The sequence below is a fragment of the Hippopotamus amphibius genome, chromosome 3 (genome assembly GCF_030028045.1).
Source record: "Hippopotamus amphibius kiboko isolate mHipAmp2 chromosome 3, mHipAmp2.hap2, whole genome shotgun sequence".
In the NCBI taxonomy this organism is placed as follows: domain Eukaryota; kingdom Metazoa; phylum Chordata; class Mammalia; order Artiodactyla; family Hippopotamidae; genus Hippopotamus; species Hippopotamus amphibius.
Genome location: NC_080188.1, coordinates 177,173,102 through 177,191,658, shown reverse-complemented (window position 1 = coordinate 177,191,658; position 18,557 = coordinate 177,173,102).

Below are 18,557 nucleotides of genomic sequence, written 5' to 3'. Positions count from 1 at the left end.
AATCTCAGAGCATACCAGTTGCCATAATGCTTGTCTTTCCTTTCCAGTCTTCTCTATGGGCAGGCCACCTCTTCTTGATGTTCTGTGGCTTTACAGAAATTACATGTTTTCTAGTCCAAGCTGGGCCCAAGTGTATTTGTGACTATGATCTTTGTTAGAGATTAAACCTTTCTTGGGGTTCTAATCTATTGCCCCCTGAGTTTGCTATTGCAGCTCTTTTTGATTTCCCTTATTGAATTATAATGACCTTGCATTTGGGCTCCACAGTTATAGGCAATCATAAAACCCCAAGCATGGAAATTGTTTAGGTAGTTCATTAGGGGAGTTCATGAGAGTGAACTTCTATGAAAGATGACTAAAATCATTCAGTTATTCATTCAGTGTTTATGGAATATGTAGTGTATGCTAGGCAGAGTGCTAGGCGCTAAGGATATAAATAAGACAGTTTTCTACCCTCAAGGGGTTATAGTCTGTTGGAGACTTCAATGGAATTCCTATTTTGTGATTTACTTTAAAAGTCATTTGGTGGTTACCAGGGGCTGGGGGGTAAGGGAATTTGGAGGATGTTGCTAAAGGGTACAAACTTGTAATTAGTAGATAATTCCTGGAGATTGAATGCACAGCATAGTCATAGACAATACTGCATTTTAAATTTCAAAGTTGCTAAAAGACTAGATCTCAATTGTTCCCACCTCAGAAGAAGTGATAATTATGTGACACACTAGAAGTGTTAACTAATGCTAAGGTGGTGATCATATTGTCGTATATAACTGTATCAAATCAGCACATTGTACACCTTAAATGCTTACAATGTTATATGTCAATCAACAATATGTCAATGTTATATTTCAATTTAAAAAAATCTTTTGGTCTCACTTCAAATTAGAATACAGTCAACCACTGAGTTTGCCTACTTAGAGGATCAAATTGCAGCTATGGGGTTTAGATTCAAATACATTTATTTTAATTTTAAAAATCACCTAAAATTTTAGGAAAATTATAAAGCAATTCCTGAGATGCAGAATGAATACATCAGGCAAGCATGTCTACCTCCTATAAAAATCTATTCCTGACAGGTAGAGCTGGTGGCAAGGAATCTTGATAATTTATTCCAGTATTGACAGCAATAATATATATGAAAGTACCTTTGCATTTGTACAGGGAAAACATAGCTTTTGTTATTGTTACACAGTACTTTAAAAATCTGTGACAGTGGAAATTTCATGTGATTGTTATGAGTCTGGAGACCTGGCCAATCAGCCACCAAGAATAATAATTTGGAATTTTCTTGGCCCTTTTAAGCTTTAGACTTTTTTGCTTATGAAATATGGTCATAGCTAATCTAACCTAGCTCACTGGGTGGAACTGATGAACAAATGAGACCATGAGGATTGAAGATGTAGACGCCACCTTTTCCCCTAATCAACATCTCAAGTCCACTTCCAAGGGAGGGAAGTGAAGTAAAGGGGACTGCTTTCTCCTGGTGAATCCCTATGAAGAGAGGGAGAAGAGGTAGATAATGTGGTTTCTTGGCTCACCAGCCCCCTGAGTATGAGTCTCAGTGAATCACCAGCCTTTGATACAACAGAAGCAGGTTTTTTTGGAAACTCTGTAGCATATTTCCCTGCTTCTTCCTAGAACATCAACCATTTATTGTGTCTACCTCATGAAAGACAATGGGCTTCAAAGATGAAAAAGGCACAGCCCCTGCTCACCAGTAAAATTGCACAGGGGAGGTGACCCCTAGTAGAAATTTCAGAGAGGAATGGTGGGAAGGGAGGTCTTTATGATTTAATTGCATCAGGGTCAAGATTAATTCAGAAACTTTAGAAGACGTGTTTGTTTAAAGCTGAATAATTATTCTTATCATTGGACAAGATGCATCAGACCTCATTTCCTATAGAGAGAAACAACAGGTCACCCAGAATAATGGAGCTTCTTGCTTGCTTTGGAGGTACCTTGAATTTCATTCCCAAATTTTCTCAGATGTGAAGTTTCGAAAATAATCAAGGTTGCATTGAAAAGCAACAAAATGATAGAGAAAACACTGGAAAATAATGGTAGGCAACTTCAGGAGAATTTGTAATGAAAGAGGGGTGGCAGGTCATGGCATGAACTCAACAAATAAACTATGTATTCACTTTGCAGCAATTATGTTACTAATTAGTGTGAAGGTAATCTAAATGAAAGATTTTAATATCTAGATCCATTTCAAGTTTTTGATTGTGTTACTAAGTTTGTTTAAATCTTTTATAGTGTGTAATTATAACCTGGGCCAAGACTAAGTCTGGTAATATTGAATATTGAATGGATGAAGACTTGTCCTTGATCTTCTGAAATCCCTTTAGTCCTTTACTCCCCTGCATCTTTGGGCACCAGACAAAACCTGCCTACCTTGGTGAGAACCCTGTGGTCCAAACCTCTCCCTGCCCTACACACACCATCAGCACCTGGGTTCTGGATCTAATTTCAACATAACCCTGCTCTCCACTGAGGGAGAGAACCAGTGAATCAACAGCAGTAGAGCCTTCACTAAAGGAGAAAATGGAGCTTGTCAAGAGACAGAGATGGATTTAGAGAGCTAGGAAGAGAACCAGGGATGCCATAGGAGGAAAAAAATTAAGAAAGGAGATGGCGAACCTAGGTCAGATGCTGAAGAGAGGTCTTGGACAACTGAGAAGAGTTGGATTTGGTGATTAGAACTGATAAGCTAAGTAGAATGAGAGGAGAAAAGACAGAATGCAATATGTTAAGGAAAAAAAATCAGCCCATGAAGAAATGGAGACAGGGTTTTAAAAATAACGATGATAACCAGTGTTTATGGGGGAGCTTAGCTGGGTGTCTAGTATTCCACTGAACACTTGGCACTGTTATCTCCTTCCAGTAACCCTATTAAGTAGGTACTATTATTATCCCCATTTTATTTTTTTTTTTTATAAATTTATTTATTTTATTGGCTGTGTTGGGTCTTTTTTGCCATGTGCGGGCTTTCTTTTAGTTGCGGTGAGTGGGGGCTACTCTTCATTGTGGTGCGTGCGCTCTTCATTGCCGTGGCTTCTCTTGGTGCAGAATAAGGGCTCTAGGCATGTGGGCTTCGATAGTTGCAGCACATGGGCTCAACAGTTGTGGTGCATGGGCTTTGTTGCTCCGCAGCATGTGGGATCTTCCTGGACCAGGGATTGAACCCATGTCCCCTGCATTGGCAGGCGGATTCTTAACCACTGCGCCACCTAGGAAACCCCTCATTATCCCCATTTTAGATGAGCAAATTGCAACACAGACTGGACAGTAATTCATGCAAGTTAATTTACTACACTACATTACTGATGATCCGGAACTGATGAAGCTCAGATTCAAACTCAGAACTGTTCAACTCTTGACTTGCCAGGGTTAGTGTGCCTTTCAGTCTAGGTTTGTTTGATTCAGAAGGAAGAAATGGTTTTATCTGTAGCTCATGAAGAGAATGTGGTTTGGGGGATCTTTTTGTTAAGACAGGGAAGATGTAAGGACATATGTAAGCAGATGGGAAAGGAACAGTGGAGATGGCGGTTAAAGATACAAAAAGATGAGTCTACTAAATGGAAACTTGCAATTGATACGATAAAATTTCCCAAGGATAGAAAGGGCTCTGATACAAGCACAGCTGGACGAGTTAGCTTAAGACAGGAAAAGGGAGAAAATGCTTACTGGGTTTGGTGATTAGGAAATAATTTTGTTTGAAATAGGTTTAAAACTTAGATTTCACAGAGGAAGTCAGTTGTTAAATATTCAGTTATTTCTCAGATGAGTTATGCACCCTGTCAAGTAGGGTCAACAACAGCATTGCCTGTTATTTCTAATTATTTTCTAGACACTGATTATAATGATGGAAAACAATTTATCAGTACTCGATCATGTAAAATAATTACATTGCTCTGTTCAACTGAGAATTATATTCTTCAGGCAGTCTCTGGATAGGTAGGGCACATCAATTGGAATTCTTTTGATTTCAAGGGTCAAAAACCCAACTCGAACTAGCTTAGGTAAAAGAGGGTTGCCTCGTTTCACACAGCCAGACCCCAGGAAGAACACAGATGTAGCCAGGCTTGGGAGAACTGGAGCACGGGGCTTGAATATCAGCAGGATTCTCTGTTTCTCTGTGCTGCTGACTTCATTCACTCCTACTCCAGGATACAAGCTGTCCCTGGGTTCAATCTCCATCCCTTCCCTACCAGAAAGACAGAAAGTCACTTCTCCCAAACTCCAGTGTGAAGATCCCAGGGAAGGACTCAGAGTGTGCTAACCTGGGTCGTGTGCCCACCCGTGGGGCCAATCACTGACCAGAGGAGTGAGGTCTGCTCCCATCCAGACCACTTGGGGCCAGGTGCAAGGTGGGAAAGTTCAGTTCTTCTAAAATAAGGAAGTGCTGCTTCTAGGAGAAAGAAAGGGTGATGGTCAGAAACAAATAATAAAAATCTACTGCCTAAGTGTACTCAGTTCTTTTACTGACGCGGAAAGTGAAGCACAGAGGCGTTAGAAAATCAATTCAGAGTCTTCTTGAGTCAGAACTGACCATAGATACAGTTCTTTTCACTCATCTTGCTGCTAAATTATTCTAGCTATCATGTTAAAAGTTGGATTTGGTTTTGGTTGTAATGATTGCTGTTCTCCAGTTGTATTCTTTGTAAGCAAAGAGAAGTATGTGACTAGGAGTACGTATTTCTGGATATATCCTCAAGAGTCAGCTTCTCTCTTCTCCACAGAAAGTAGCAGGAAAATATTCATAACAAATTCGCCTTGGGCCAGCAAGACGCTGCTTGTTTTAGGCCTGTCTTCACCTGGGTTATTCATGGTGATCTCAGAGAGAGCCCCACCTGCAGAGTCACAGTGAGTGAGCTAAGAAATGAGAAACCGGCTCCACCTGCTCTGCTGACACAAGCCTTTGAGCTATCATTTCATCTTTCACAGTTCATTTAAAGTGAGGACTTGCTTCCTCCCCGGCCCTGAGATTACAGATCTTTAGGTACTCGAGAATACGGACGTCATGTGTCCAATTTGTATCCCTTAACTTTAAATTCTGTAAAGGAATTGGCATATTGCACACAGCTTAAGGATATTTTTCTCTTTATTAATGAAAGCAATTTGCAAAAGTAATTATTGAATACTTAGAAGTAAAGCAGAATGTAAGGATTATCACTGTAGTCAGAGCTCTTGAAAATATATGTACATGAAAGGACGACAGTGTGGACTTAAAGAATTATGCTTGTGTCTAATTTATTGCATATGGATCTTAGACTAGAATGCTAAAAAGATTCATTGAGAAAAACTCAATTCACTGTTTCATTGTTGAGAAGATAAAAGGGACTTTTCTATTAACCTCCAGATTCCTAAGTACAACACACAAAACATGTTTCTTAACTAGCAGAATGACTTTTAGGACTAAACATAGTCCTAATGGATATTTTTCAAGTATTTTGTGTTCTCTGCCGCCCACTGACTCAGATTCAGATTCAGCTAATGTTCACGACTGACTGCTCTGTTCTGGCATTTTGCTGCATGTTCCTATTACCTCATCTGAGTCTCAGTTCAACTTCAGAGGAGTCTCAGCACTCTCATTTTACAGAGACTTCAGGAAATTAAGAGCCTTAAGTAAGGGCTCATCAGTGTTGAGTGAGGAGCTGGGGTTCTGGCATCAGAATCTGGGTCTTTCCTGATACTATGACCTGTGCTCCTTCCTCCTGCCTTTGTCTCCATTTTATCATAATCAGTAAGTTGCCTCAACATTTAGATCTCAAACAGTAATGAGTGAGAGTGAAAAGAAAAATATCCTTGCTTTGCTAATGTTAATTTTATGAACAAAAAAAAATTAAGCCATTTGTAGAGAAATAACAAAGAATAGAGCAACCATAACTTGAGTAGTCATGAGGCATAATCTAAAACCATCTGTTCTTTCCCATGTCTTTGTGTGTGTGTGTTTGATTTCTGTAGAGTCAACAAGTTCTCTGTGCGGCGGAAAGACGTGAAAGATGAAACACAGCAGGTTTGAATTACAGGGTTGCATGGGTAGGGCTATCCCCCCATTCGTGGAATTTTATTTACTCATTGAAAGGCTTGTGTAGCATGTGTTCAAAGACAGCTGGGTCTTGGAATAAGCGATATCCCACTGGTGATATCAGAGGGTCACGTAGCCATGTGGGACCTTAAGATAAACACTCCTGCACAGTCCGTCCCGATCAATACACAAGTTGCCAACTTCGCATGAAATGTCCTTCAGCAAATAAAAAGGTTCTCTTAGGGAAACATAGGATGGATACATGCTGGTATTTTTACCGAAAATTAAAATAGAGTTATCAACTGGATTATTAAGGAATGAAAACTAATTATTCCTAAACACATTACCCTAATAATAAAACTAATTTCACTTTTTTATACTCTCTTCCTGGGGACATCAGTGTCTTTAGGATGCATCACTTTGGCTCCTGTGATCTCTTTTGAAGAATGACAGTTTGCAAGAGTTGGAGTGCCTGACCTTGTGTTTGATTTTGCAAGAATGTGGCCCTCAGCAGCATGGTTGCATGGTGTTTGTTTGTCCTTTTATGCATTCCCTGGTGGTGTCTAGATGTTCAAATCAACATACTAAGAGCAAAGTAAGTATGCTAAGAAAGAACCATTTCTCTGTAGCCTGGCTCTCCCCAGTCATTTCTGGTATGAGAGGCGGACCCCGGGGAGTGCTTCCTGATCACGCATTTTCAGTTTCTTAAACACCCGCAACAGGAAGGCATGAGACTAGGCTTTACTTCCTGAGATGCATTATTTTTGTCAGCTCATTGCTCTTAGCCCTATTCAGCAGGATTCCTAGAGGAGGAAGAGCTTCAACTGGGTAGAAAAGAGAATCACAGGACAATTCTGATTGTCTAAACTAAACTAAGCAATGGATTAAAAGACTGTGACATGAAAATGTTGTATTGCTAATGTGAGCTCGATGATGTTTTAAAAACCAGATGCTTAGAAAAAGGAAAGGCAAGAAATATGAAAAAATACTAACTGTGGTTGGCTTTGAGCAGTGGGACTATTGTTTGCGTGGTATTTGTCTGTATTTTCCAAATTACCTATCATGAACCTAAAAAAAATCATGTAATAAAACCTTAAAAAAATCATGCATCAGTTTCTGTTAACCTTTTGTTCACAAATCTTCTAGTGACAATACAGGGTTATCTCTCCTAGCTCATGTTTATAACAGGGCATTCAATTATTTTTCTCTCAGAAATGTAGAGGCAATTTCCATGATTAATGTTTTGTTCAAAGTGTTAGGTAACTTTTGTGTTCTCTTCCTTTCAGCGTATTAGCCATTGTTCCAGTTATCTTCTATAATAAAATCATCCCAAAACTTAGTGGAGTAAAACAATGCTTTATTGTGCTTACGGATTCCGTGAATCAGGTATAAGGACAGGGGACACAGGGAGGATTTGTCTTTGCTGCATTATTTCTGGGCTCTTGGCTGGAATAGTAAAAGGTTTGGGGTGACGACAGCTGCAGGCTGGAATTATCTGAAGGCTCGTTCACTCAGACATTTGACAGGGGATGCTGGCTGTGGACTGGAATATAAGCTGAGGCTGTTGGCCAGAACACCTGCATGTGGCCTCTCTGTGTCATCTGGGCTTCCTTATAATGTGGAGGTTGTTTTCTGATAGTGTGTCCAAGTAAGAGAGAGAGCCAGGCAGAATCCATGTCTCCTCTCACGATCTTCTATGACATAGCCTTGGAAATCACATGGCCTCACTTTCGCCATAGTCTATTGGTCGAGGCAGTCACAAAGCCCACCTCCCCGTCTCGTTTCAAGGAGAAGAGAGATAGTCTCTGCCTCTTGATGGAGAAGTAACAAGGTTCCAGGAGAACATGAGGAACTCGACAAATTTCTGTGACAATTTTTAGAAAACATAACCTACGACAGCCATTGTCATGCTTTCTCTTGCAGTTAAGTCAGCTGTACCCAATTATTGCTGAAAAAGCCAGAGGAGCCACAGATTTTCAGGCCCAGAGCTATTTTCAGTGGCAGTGATACCGAGTACCTGCTGCAAGTTGCTTTCCCATTGGAGAAAGAAAGTTCCTGCCTTCATCACTGAGATGGTTGGGTTTATAGTCTGGGAACTGCTGTTTATGTTATTAATATGCTGACCAAGACCAGGAAGTTCTGCTGAAAGAGTTCCTGTCTCATTGAAGTTTACATTCTCTGTCATATTTATAAATACGGATATAAAGTCATTACTTGAGCGTGAAAGGACAAAGCAGACTCAACAGAGGGAGCTTGGAAAAAGAGCAGGGGAAGAAGGAAAGTGAGTACATGAGAGAGAGAAAATTGGTGGAAGGAGCTTCTTTGATAGCTTCCATTCATCGTCAAGTGGGAAATCTTGGTTGATAGCAGTTGGGTCTTGGTGGGCAGAAGATTAGCAGAATGATCTGCATATCATTCTGCTGAGGTCTGTGAGAAGCATAGGCAAAATAAAAAATGAGACTCTAGCCTTAGGAAGTTTATTTATCAGGGTGGGGGTGGGGGTCAGAGGAAAATCATATACATATATATTTCACTTTTTCACTCTACAATAAGAATGTGAGTTGTCAATTAATCAGAGTGGTGGTGCAACCTAAAAACTGAATGAAATTAGAATAGAAATAAAGTTTATCAAGTTTCCCTGCAGCCCACTCTTAGTCCAACACAACGGAGATGTTTTATTTAGTCCTATAAAGATAATGGCTCAAGGAGCCAAGGGAAGAATGTCTCAGAACAGTGTTTCCAAACTTATTTGACAACAAAAGCCACCTATTAGATACAGATTTCAGGGCCAGCCTCCTGGAGATTCTGATTCTTAGGAAACTGTATTTTTTACAGGGTATTGCCTTATAAGGAAAATTTGGAAAATTGAGATCTAGGAGAAGTTGCTACTGAAACAAAAAGGAGTGAAAACCCAAAGAACTGCTTGTGCAAATAAAAAAACAGAAGCACAGTTAATTAAATGTTTTGTGCTGGGATTGCCATATATACATTACTAATAAAAAAAAATCAAATTGTGCACTTTAAATATATGCAGTTTATTGTATGTCAATTGTATCTCAATAAAAGTTCTTAAAGAAAAAAATAAATAAATGCTTTGTGCACCTTTCACAAGTTGACTGAATCTACATCAGCAACATTGTAGGTAAATACAATAAAAATAAATTAAAAATACATCTGTCAAGGTATTTCCAGCAAACAGGAGTCACTGACGAAAAAGTAGATATAGTTACTCACAATTGTGCAAACAAATGCATCAGATTAATTTTTTTAGCCTATAAGTAGGTTCTGAGAAAAGGAAAACTTAAAAACGTAATGTTTAAAATTAATCATTTTAAAGGATTCAAAATTTAAATTCCCCTCATAATGATCAAAAATCCCTTTTGTCTTCATAACTATTCTTCAGTAATAAGCTTTTTTTTCTTTTCAAACGTCTTAGAGTGTAATTTTTCTTTTCAATTGTATCTTGGAAGATGGGATTTTAACTACTGACAGTCCTACTAAAGTCCATTAAAGGCTGAAAAAAAAAAGCCAGACTTGAATGTTCCATCTCACAAGTAATATAATGAGGATTGTATTGCTTGATTGTAGGTTTGGGTTTTATTTTTTAAAAATTGTAGTTGCAGTTTTAAATGAAAGAATGCACATAAAAGCTCTAATTCTGAATATAAAAGATGCCCAATAAATTTAAATATCCCACTTTACAAATCATCACCATCACCACCAGTATCATCCTCACAGACTTGATTGAATGGCTCCTTTGTACAAGAATAATGCTAAGTGCAGTGGGGGATACAGAGGTGAAATAAGATACTTCCCATTTGTCCAGTGAAGGACACACTAACTATAGTGCAAGTCAAAATGTAGTCATCTGTACTATGAAGTTCACAAAGTGGAGGGATTCTGCCAGACTTTTTGGAGAAACTGGCTTTGGAGTCAGCCTGAAAAAAGTTTCTATAAAAATGCAATAGTCTCAACAGTTTCTCAACCTTCCCTAGAAGCATCCTTGGTACTCTTCATTAATTATTTGGTGATGTGAAATGATTAATATTTAATGCTTTCCTATGGAACAGACTTTCCCAATGAGTTCAATTAAACGGTTTGAATTGTTTCAGTGTAACAAATTGAAAGTTGCTTTGTGGAGGGAAACTGCAAAGGCTCTTCAATAGCCCATTATCTCCCTGTGCAAAATAAAGAGGAGAAATTATCTGATCTATATAATGATCTTCACAATTCAGGCCTCAAAGCAGGATAATGACTGAATAACTGAGGCAAAGTAAGCCTGCCTCAATTATCCAGGCAGTTGCTTCACTTAATAGAACCATAAGAAAGATGGTTTAAAAATATAGATAACAGAGGGAAGGAGAAATTTTCAGGCCTGGAAAAAATTACATTTAAAACACTAAATGGTCGTTCTGGAAACAGGGGTAGCAGGGAGAGTTCTAGTAATGCTTTCCTATTCTAAAAGAAAAACATAATCAATAGGAAAATGTTCATTTGCCTCACATCTCCACTTTTTATTATCTTGCATTCGTTTCAGATTTTCAAGTCTAGGGACTGAATAGAACAATTGTGAAATCTATACATCATAGCAAACAGTTTACTTTGTTCCACAGATTCAGTATAGACAAATGGAAAAGGAAAAAACAGTACAACATGAAAAATATGAACTTATTTTGCCACAAATCACAAATATTGTGATAAAATATCTTAATTTTTAAAATTCAAAGTTATACATGCACATAAGAATCAAATAGTTCTAACAAAGTTATGAAGAAAAGCAGTTCCCTACTGCCCTCCTTCTGTTTCTCCCTGTTCGAAAATCAACTGCTTTTACTGCTTATAATCAGTTATTTTGACATTTACCTCCACGTCCTAGATAGCATGGGTTGTTAATACTTTGTTTTTGTTTTTCCAAGTTTTAGGCATTATTGCTTGACTTTCTGCTATGGAAGCTGTGGATTTTGCTTGTTTTCCTTTTTCCTAACCAATCACTCTTACCAGAGACCTGTAATGCTTCCAAACTTCCCATCCTCCTGAAGCAGTTATATCATACTTTTGCTTAGATTTAATTTCATTGTTTGTTATTAAGATCATGTAAATGCTATTCACAGATGAAACTTTCCTGCAGAGCTCTTTTCTAAATTGTTTTATTTCAGTTTTCTAAAAGTGCTTTTCACTAATTCAGCTATCTTTTCACAAGTGTCTAAGTTTCCCCCCAAATGACTCAGAGCAGTAGATGTTCTATGGCTGTCATCTTCTTGAAGAGGTCTCTCTCAGTGCCTTCTGTCCAGCTCCAGACAGCCTGGTACTCAGGTGGTCCTGCTGGGTTTTTCCTTCACTATCATCCTGGGGATCCCCTTCACCTCTTTCCTCTGCACTGGATTTCCTGTTTCCTGTATCAAGTGTCTTCTTCTTTTTTGGTTTCCTACCTTGTTTTGGTAGAGCAAAATCCTTTTCATGAGGAATGCACAGCAGGTAAATTTATCGAGATCTTGCCTGTCTCAAAATGTCTTTATTGCCCCTGACACTTGGGGATTGACTGATGGTTTGGATGAGCACAGAATTCTTGGTTGGAAATAACCTTCCTTCAGTATTTTGAAGATGCTACTCCACTGCCTTTTAGCTTTCCATGTAAATGTAGAGACATCTGAAACTTCTGATTCCCAATTCTGTATGCGTGGTCTATTTTTCTCTCCTATCTTGAAAACTTCTTGATCTTCTCTTTGCCTCCAGTGTCCTCAAATTTCACAACGATGCATCTTAGTGTTGGTCATTTTTATCCAGTGTGCTGGGCACTTAGGCTAGGGAACTTTCAATATGGGAACTCTCAAAAATTGTTTATTACCTCATCTCTGTCTTCTCTCTTTCTCTATTATGGGTATACTGGACCTCCTGGATTGGTCCTTTATCTTTTTGTCTACTTTCTAGATGACTTCTGCAACTTTATCTTCCAATTTTTCTATTGAGTTTTTTATTTCATAGCTTTGCTTTATAAGAGATATTGTTGTTGTTCTTGACAGGTTCCTTTTTTATAATACCCTGCTCCTATTTTATAGTGGTAATATCTGGCAATACTACAATTTTTTAAAAAAATATTTCTACTCACTGCATAGTCTTTTTCTTCTACTCCCAGTTGTTTATTTTTCCCTTTTTGTTTTAGTCTCTATCCATCATGTTAGAGTATTTTTTTTCATGCCTGGTAGTCATTAGTTATCTACTCCTTTGAAAGAATGGGGCACTAAAAAGCTGTTTGGATACTCTGAGCACGTGGTTGGGACTCGACTGCAACCTTTGCCATAGGGCGAACTCGTTGGGAAAACTCAGGTCTCAGTATCTTTTAGGTCTTTCCTCTTTGGATAATCAAATTCCCCAGAGAAGACTCTTCCAGTCTCCCACCTGGAGAATGAGAGACTGCCTGCCAGTGCAGGAAGATGGCTGGGGTCTCAGCATCAAGTATGTGTTCCTACTCCCTCCAAATTGCAATTATAAAATTTTTGAACATAGAACAGTTGAAGGAATAGTACAGTGGCCACCTGAATACCCTCTATCTAAATTTAACAGCAGTTCACAGCTGCCCCTGTTTGTTCCTGCTCTTGCTCTCTCTCTCTCTCTGAATCTTTGAAAGTAAGGTGCTGTCACTATGACATTTTCCTCTTCAGTACTTCAGCATGCATCTCCTTCATGTGAGGACATTTCCTATATAACTACAATGGCATTATCATATCTAAGAAAAAATTATTTATTATTTAATGATCTGTCCTTATTCAAGTTTTCCCAACTGATTGTCACAACAATATTTTTTTTTTTTGCATGATACTTCTGTTTTAAACTATGCTAGGTGTTCCCAAGTCCAAGCTTTACTTTTTTCCTCCCCTGACAATATAGTTTTTTGCTGGAGACTGGGGAAGGGCAGTCGTCTAGCCATGTAGAGTGGTAGAGGATCTCTAACTATTTCTTAATTTGCAACCCCCTCCCACTACCACCACCACCAAACCCATGTACCGTTAACCTCACTTTCTGTGGTACTTTGTGCTGGCATTTCCTGAATGAGCTCTCTGGGGATTTCGTGTCACAAATTGGGTCAGTTTTTGCCGCTTCCTATTGCCAAATTAGGGTTCAGTTTTTCCACGCCTGCTATGTTGAGGATTATTATATTATTTATTGTTCAAACCAGAACATGTTTGAAAGTAAAAGTTGACACTATTATTAATTATGCCAGGACTATTAGTAAGGGTAAACCAGAATTGTCCTTAGAAGACCAGCATATGGTCACTTTAAGAAGTCATTTCCTTACAATATGCTCTCCAGCTGCAAGGTTTTGTTCTTCTGTTTCTCTCACCTGGTCTCCCCATCCTTGTGACTTTATGTACAAACAACAAACAAAACTTTCCTGTTGTTTTATGGGGTTTTGTGAGTAAAGGTAATTGCGTGTCTTCAGCTGCATTATCTTTACCCAGTTGAATGATCTTGAACTCCCTGTGATCACTTCGTACTTGGCACCACATTTTGTTATTTTAATGTCCTTGAATGCCTTGGTTCAAAGAAGATAGCATCTCTAATGCTTAGTCTTTAAAGTCATCATATGACCTAAAGCGAAGTATTTTATGTAAATAAATATTTATTTCTGTTTGATGTTTTGTTTAGAGCTCACCATCACTGTTTATGTCAAACACAGAATACCAAATAAGTGTCAGGCAAACCAAAATTAGAAGGCACATGATAAAAATTTTTAAGGTGGTTTTTAATTAGATTATAGGTTTTACTGTTGCCTATACCTGAATTAGTTTCTCCTCACATCTCTATCTATGAAAATGCTACTCATCTTTCAAAGCTCACCTCAAATCTGCCTCCAATTTTAGGCCTTCCCTGATAATTTTCTCAAAAGAAAAATGGTAATTTCTTTTTCCTCTAAAATCTTGTGACACACATGATTTGTATTATTTGTGGCATTTATTCCATGTCTTATGTATATTTCCCCTAGTGCAATGGCTTTCACTTTATTTTTACTGCAACCCATATTAAAACATCTGTTTTACATTGCAACTCAGTATATGTATACATATATAATAAACACATGCACACGTGCACATACATAACACATATATTGCTAAAATTAGAGAAACTGAGATAATACTACGCCTTACTGAGACACTGATATTTTATATATTATTATCTTTTACTTCTTCAAAAGTGCTGCTAGAGTCCCTGAAAATTGATTTCTTGACTCTCTAATGAATTGTGACTCACAATTTAAAAAATAATGACCTAGTGCAGGGCTTCTTAACTTGGAATCCATATATACAGCTCACTGGTCCATGAACTTGGACAGAAAAGTAATTTTGTCTTTATTTTCATTAACCTTTTACTGAAATTTAGAATTCTCTCTTATTATGAATGTAGGTAACTAAATTTAGTAGTAGAGATGATATCTATAAATTTGTTATTAATAGAAATCTTCATATCATATGATGCATATTGTAGGTATCTTGAAATATCTTTTAAACTCATCACTCTTGGAATTACTGAAGTTACTAGACCTGCTGTTAAGTCTTATTATTTAATGTGTTAATAAAAAAGCACATGTATTGCTAATCATAAATTTGCTTTGTATTATTTTCACAACTGTATTTCAGTTTAATTGGTTTCCTTTGCTATCTATTATTTTATTTTCTACCCTTATAAAGACTCTGAGGGGTCCATGTGTATCACCAGACTGCCAAAGGGGTGCAGCCTGGAAGAAGGTTAAGAAACCTGCTAGGACATTATGAGTTTCCTGAAGGCAAATATCTGCTACAGCACCTTTCATATAAGAAAACTCAGTAAATATTTGTTGAACACATTATTTCTCCAGATTACTCGGGGATAATTTAAACCCAGAAAAATCTAGTCACATACAAGTCAAACAGTGTTATGCTAAAAAGCTAATTTGGATGTTTGTAGTGGAAGAGATAGTTGGCTAGGGGCTCTAGACTAGTCAATTGCTAAAACTTTCCCATTTTAGGGGCTTGCTATTCCTAGGAATTTAAAATGTTGAGCAGATTGTAACTTGGTATGATGAAATAGTTAAGTAAAAAATTATTTATTGGGCCCCTATAATAAAAAAAATTTATGTATATAACACATGACCTCTTTGTGTTATACATTGCTTGGGGAGACAGACATTACAAGAACTAAGAACACAGGTGTTTCAGGACATGGCAAGTAGCATGGTGAGAAGGTTGAGTCATGAAAAGAAATAATGGAGGATGAGTCTTAAACCATCAACTGAGTTGGATCATGGGAAGCTTTGAATGCCAGGCAGGACTTATTCAAAAAATGTTTAAGAGCTATTGGAGATTTCTTTTTTTTTTTTTGCATCAAGGCAAGGACGTGATGAAGGTAATGTTTTAGGAAGCTTCACCTGAGAGCATTATATAGGAGGTACTGAAGGGCACAGCAGTTAGAACTCCTAATACAGCATCATCAGTTGCTTTGCTGCTCTCCCTTTTTGGAAACATGTATTTGTAAATGCTTCCTAGATACTTCCACCAGAACCTCAAGCTCAATACTATGCTTCTAAAACCAAACTAACCTTCCCTACAAACCTGTGACTCCTGACTTTCCTATTTGTGTCATGACCACACACCCTCCTGGAAATCATCTTAGGTTTCTCTCTCCCCATCACCCACTTCCGGAGTAATCCTTTTTCTGGCTGATTTCATTACTAGCCTGCTAAACTCATGTATTTTCTTTCTTTCTTTTTTTAAAATAAATTTATTTATTATTTATTTATTTATTGCGTTGGGTCTTTGTTGCTGCACATGGGCTTTTCTCAAGTTGCAGAGAGTGGGGGCTCCTCTTCATTGTGGTGCGTGGGCTTATTGCAGTGGCTTCTCTTGTTGCGGAGTTCTGGCTCTAGGCATGCGTGCTTCAGTAGTTGTGGTATGTGGGCTCTACAGTGCAGGCTCAGTAGTTGTGGCGCATGGGCTTAGTAGCTTGGTGGCATGTGAAATCTTCCCAGACCAGCTTGAACCTGTGTCTCCTGCATTGGCAGGCAGATTCTTAACCACTGCGCCACCAGGGAAGCCCTAAACTCATGTATTTTCAAAGTAGATATTTGTTAACCAGTGATAGAAGATTAAATTGGCAATCATAAAGTACAAAAATTTTGAGGGGAAATCTTATGTTTTGTTATTTGCAGTATGAAGAGGACTGAACAAACCAATATTGCAGTTTGTGATTCTTCTAAGGGACTGAGTTCTCAAGATGTCCTAGAGAAGGGATTTACTTTCTCATCTCCCTCTGAGTTCCACCTTTACCTCCTCAAGTGGCCACATTATCAGTGCTCTAAGGTAGATCTGGCAAAGTAATTTAGGCTCCCTTTAGGCAAGGAGTGACTAAAAAAACAAGTATGTGCTATTCTATGCACATATCTACACACACTCAAAGAAACAGCAGCAGGTGGAGTGAAGACAAATAGTAAGAAATCTCTGTCTGTACTGTATCTATATGTCGTTAAAATTTTAAGTGACTATCACCACATTCACCCTTCTTCCCGTCTGGTTTAGTCCCTTTCCTTGTCTCTGTATTAGTCTTTTTTCAGTTTTCTGGCCTTTCTTTTACTGATATCCAGGGAACTCTTGTCCTAACTGGCTTTTACTCTGGAAGCATCTAATTTCATTGATCCTCAGCTGTTCCTCTCTAAGACACGTAGTGTCTCAGCATTTTATAATATTGAAAAGGGCAAATAACTTTTCAACAAATTCAAAATATGTCAAATACCACTGACTTAAATTAGACAAATATTTCTTCTCTTGTGCTTTTAAAGTATGACTTATATGAGATAAAGGACAAAGGAGATAGCCAAAGGGGTTGGCTTCTTTTCTAAGATCTGCTTGTTCTTTTTCACCATCAGCAAACAGAGTATCTGATCTTTATCAGGGCAGGGACTTAACCTGTCCAGAGTTTCTGTGCCTTTAACCTTTCAGGAATGGGAGAACTCCTGTTTATCATGCATTTTAGTCCTTGGTGACTTCCTGAATAATCCAAGGACTTGCAAGGCACATGAGTTATCATGTATGTGGTCAGTGCTTTATAGATTTTATTGAATTGAGAGATTCTGCTATAGTATGGTTTCTCAAGCTGGGCACGCTTGGCTTTTCAGGCCAAATAACTTTTTTGCTGTGTAAGGCTGTCTTCTGCATTGTAGGATGTAGCATCCCTGGTCTCTACCCACTAGATGTAGCATTTCCTCAGTTGTGACAACCAAAAATGTTTCCAAACATTGCCAATTTTCCCCCAAGGGAAAAAATTGCCCCTGGTTGAGAATCACTGTAGTATAGTTAAAAGGTGGTAGATGGTGATTACTTAGCATGAGCCTTAAAGATTATATACATATTTGGATTTTTCTATACACTTTCTTTCCATTCTTTGGCATATGTTATAGTTTTGAGTATGGTAGCATTTATCTATACTCTATTTTATATAATTCTTTCTCATTTTCTTATATTTATCTATTTTGTTATAATATAATTTTTTCCATTATTTTTTCTCATTATATTTCACAACCTTGCAGAAAAACGTCTACCAGTTTTTCAAAGGTCACCTCCACGGAACTTCTCTTATTTTCACTAGCCTTAAAGAAGAAACTCAAGTGAAGAAGTTAATTTATGGGGAAACAAGTTCTATTTTATGCAGGTAAAATTTGAAGCGATAGTAGAATAAGTGTTATGTTCAGCAACTACTTGAAGACAGGTTGAGATATAGACCTGAGTCAATGGTGTAGCTGAGAACAGAATTATGAAATATCCAAGAGAAAAATGAAAAGGCTCAGAGGACTGAAATTTAAAACTTAACATGAAGCTATGGAAATGAAACTAGCAAAAACAAAAAAGGGTATTTATTGATTGAAATAGTAAAAGCTAATGATTGATTAATAATTAGGTGAATGGCAACCCTATCACAGGGATCACAATAAAGCCCCAACTGTAGGAAAAAGGAAGAAAGAAAAAAAGAAAGGAAGGAAGGGAGGAAAGAAGGAAGAAAAATTCTATCTACTAGCTTTTATTCCAAAAGATCATTGCAGAGACTTAGTGGAAGAGAATTCTACAAGTCATCCTTTGTAGAATTTTTCTAATATCCAGTTGACTTACAGCAAGAATTTTAGAATGAGTCAAAACATTCAGTTCCCTGGGAATACAATTAACAACCAATTCAACTTAGAAGGTTTACAAGGAAATTACATGGCTCAAAATGAGGTGTTAGATGGTCATTTTACTGTCTTTTTTCTTTCGACCACGTGAGCAATAAGTGGCCCATGCTTTAATAACACCTGTTGTGAACCTTTTTTTTTTTGCACTCAACATTGTGCCATGTTCCACAGCACAGACAATTGGAGTCTCCATTCTCCTATTTGTCTGGCTGCTTCCTGGAGACGATAGTTCTCCGTTTCTGACAGCCAAGACAAAAAAGGGAAACATCATTGAGTTATACTTTTATATTTCTTATTTTATAAAATAAATATCCCTCGGTAGCGACTAACTTCCCT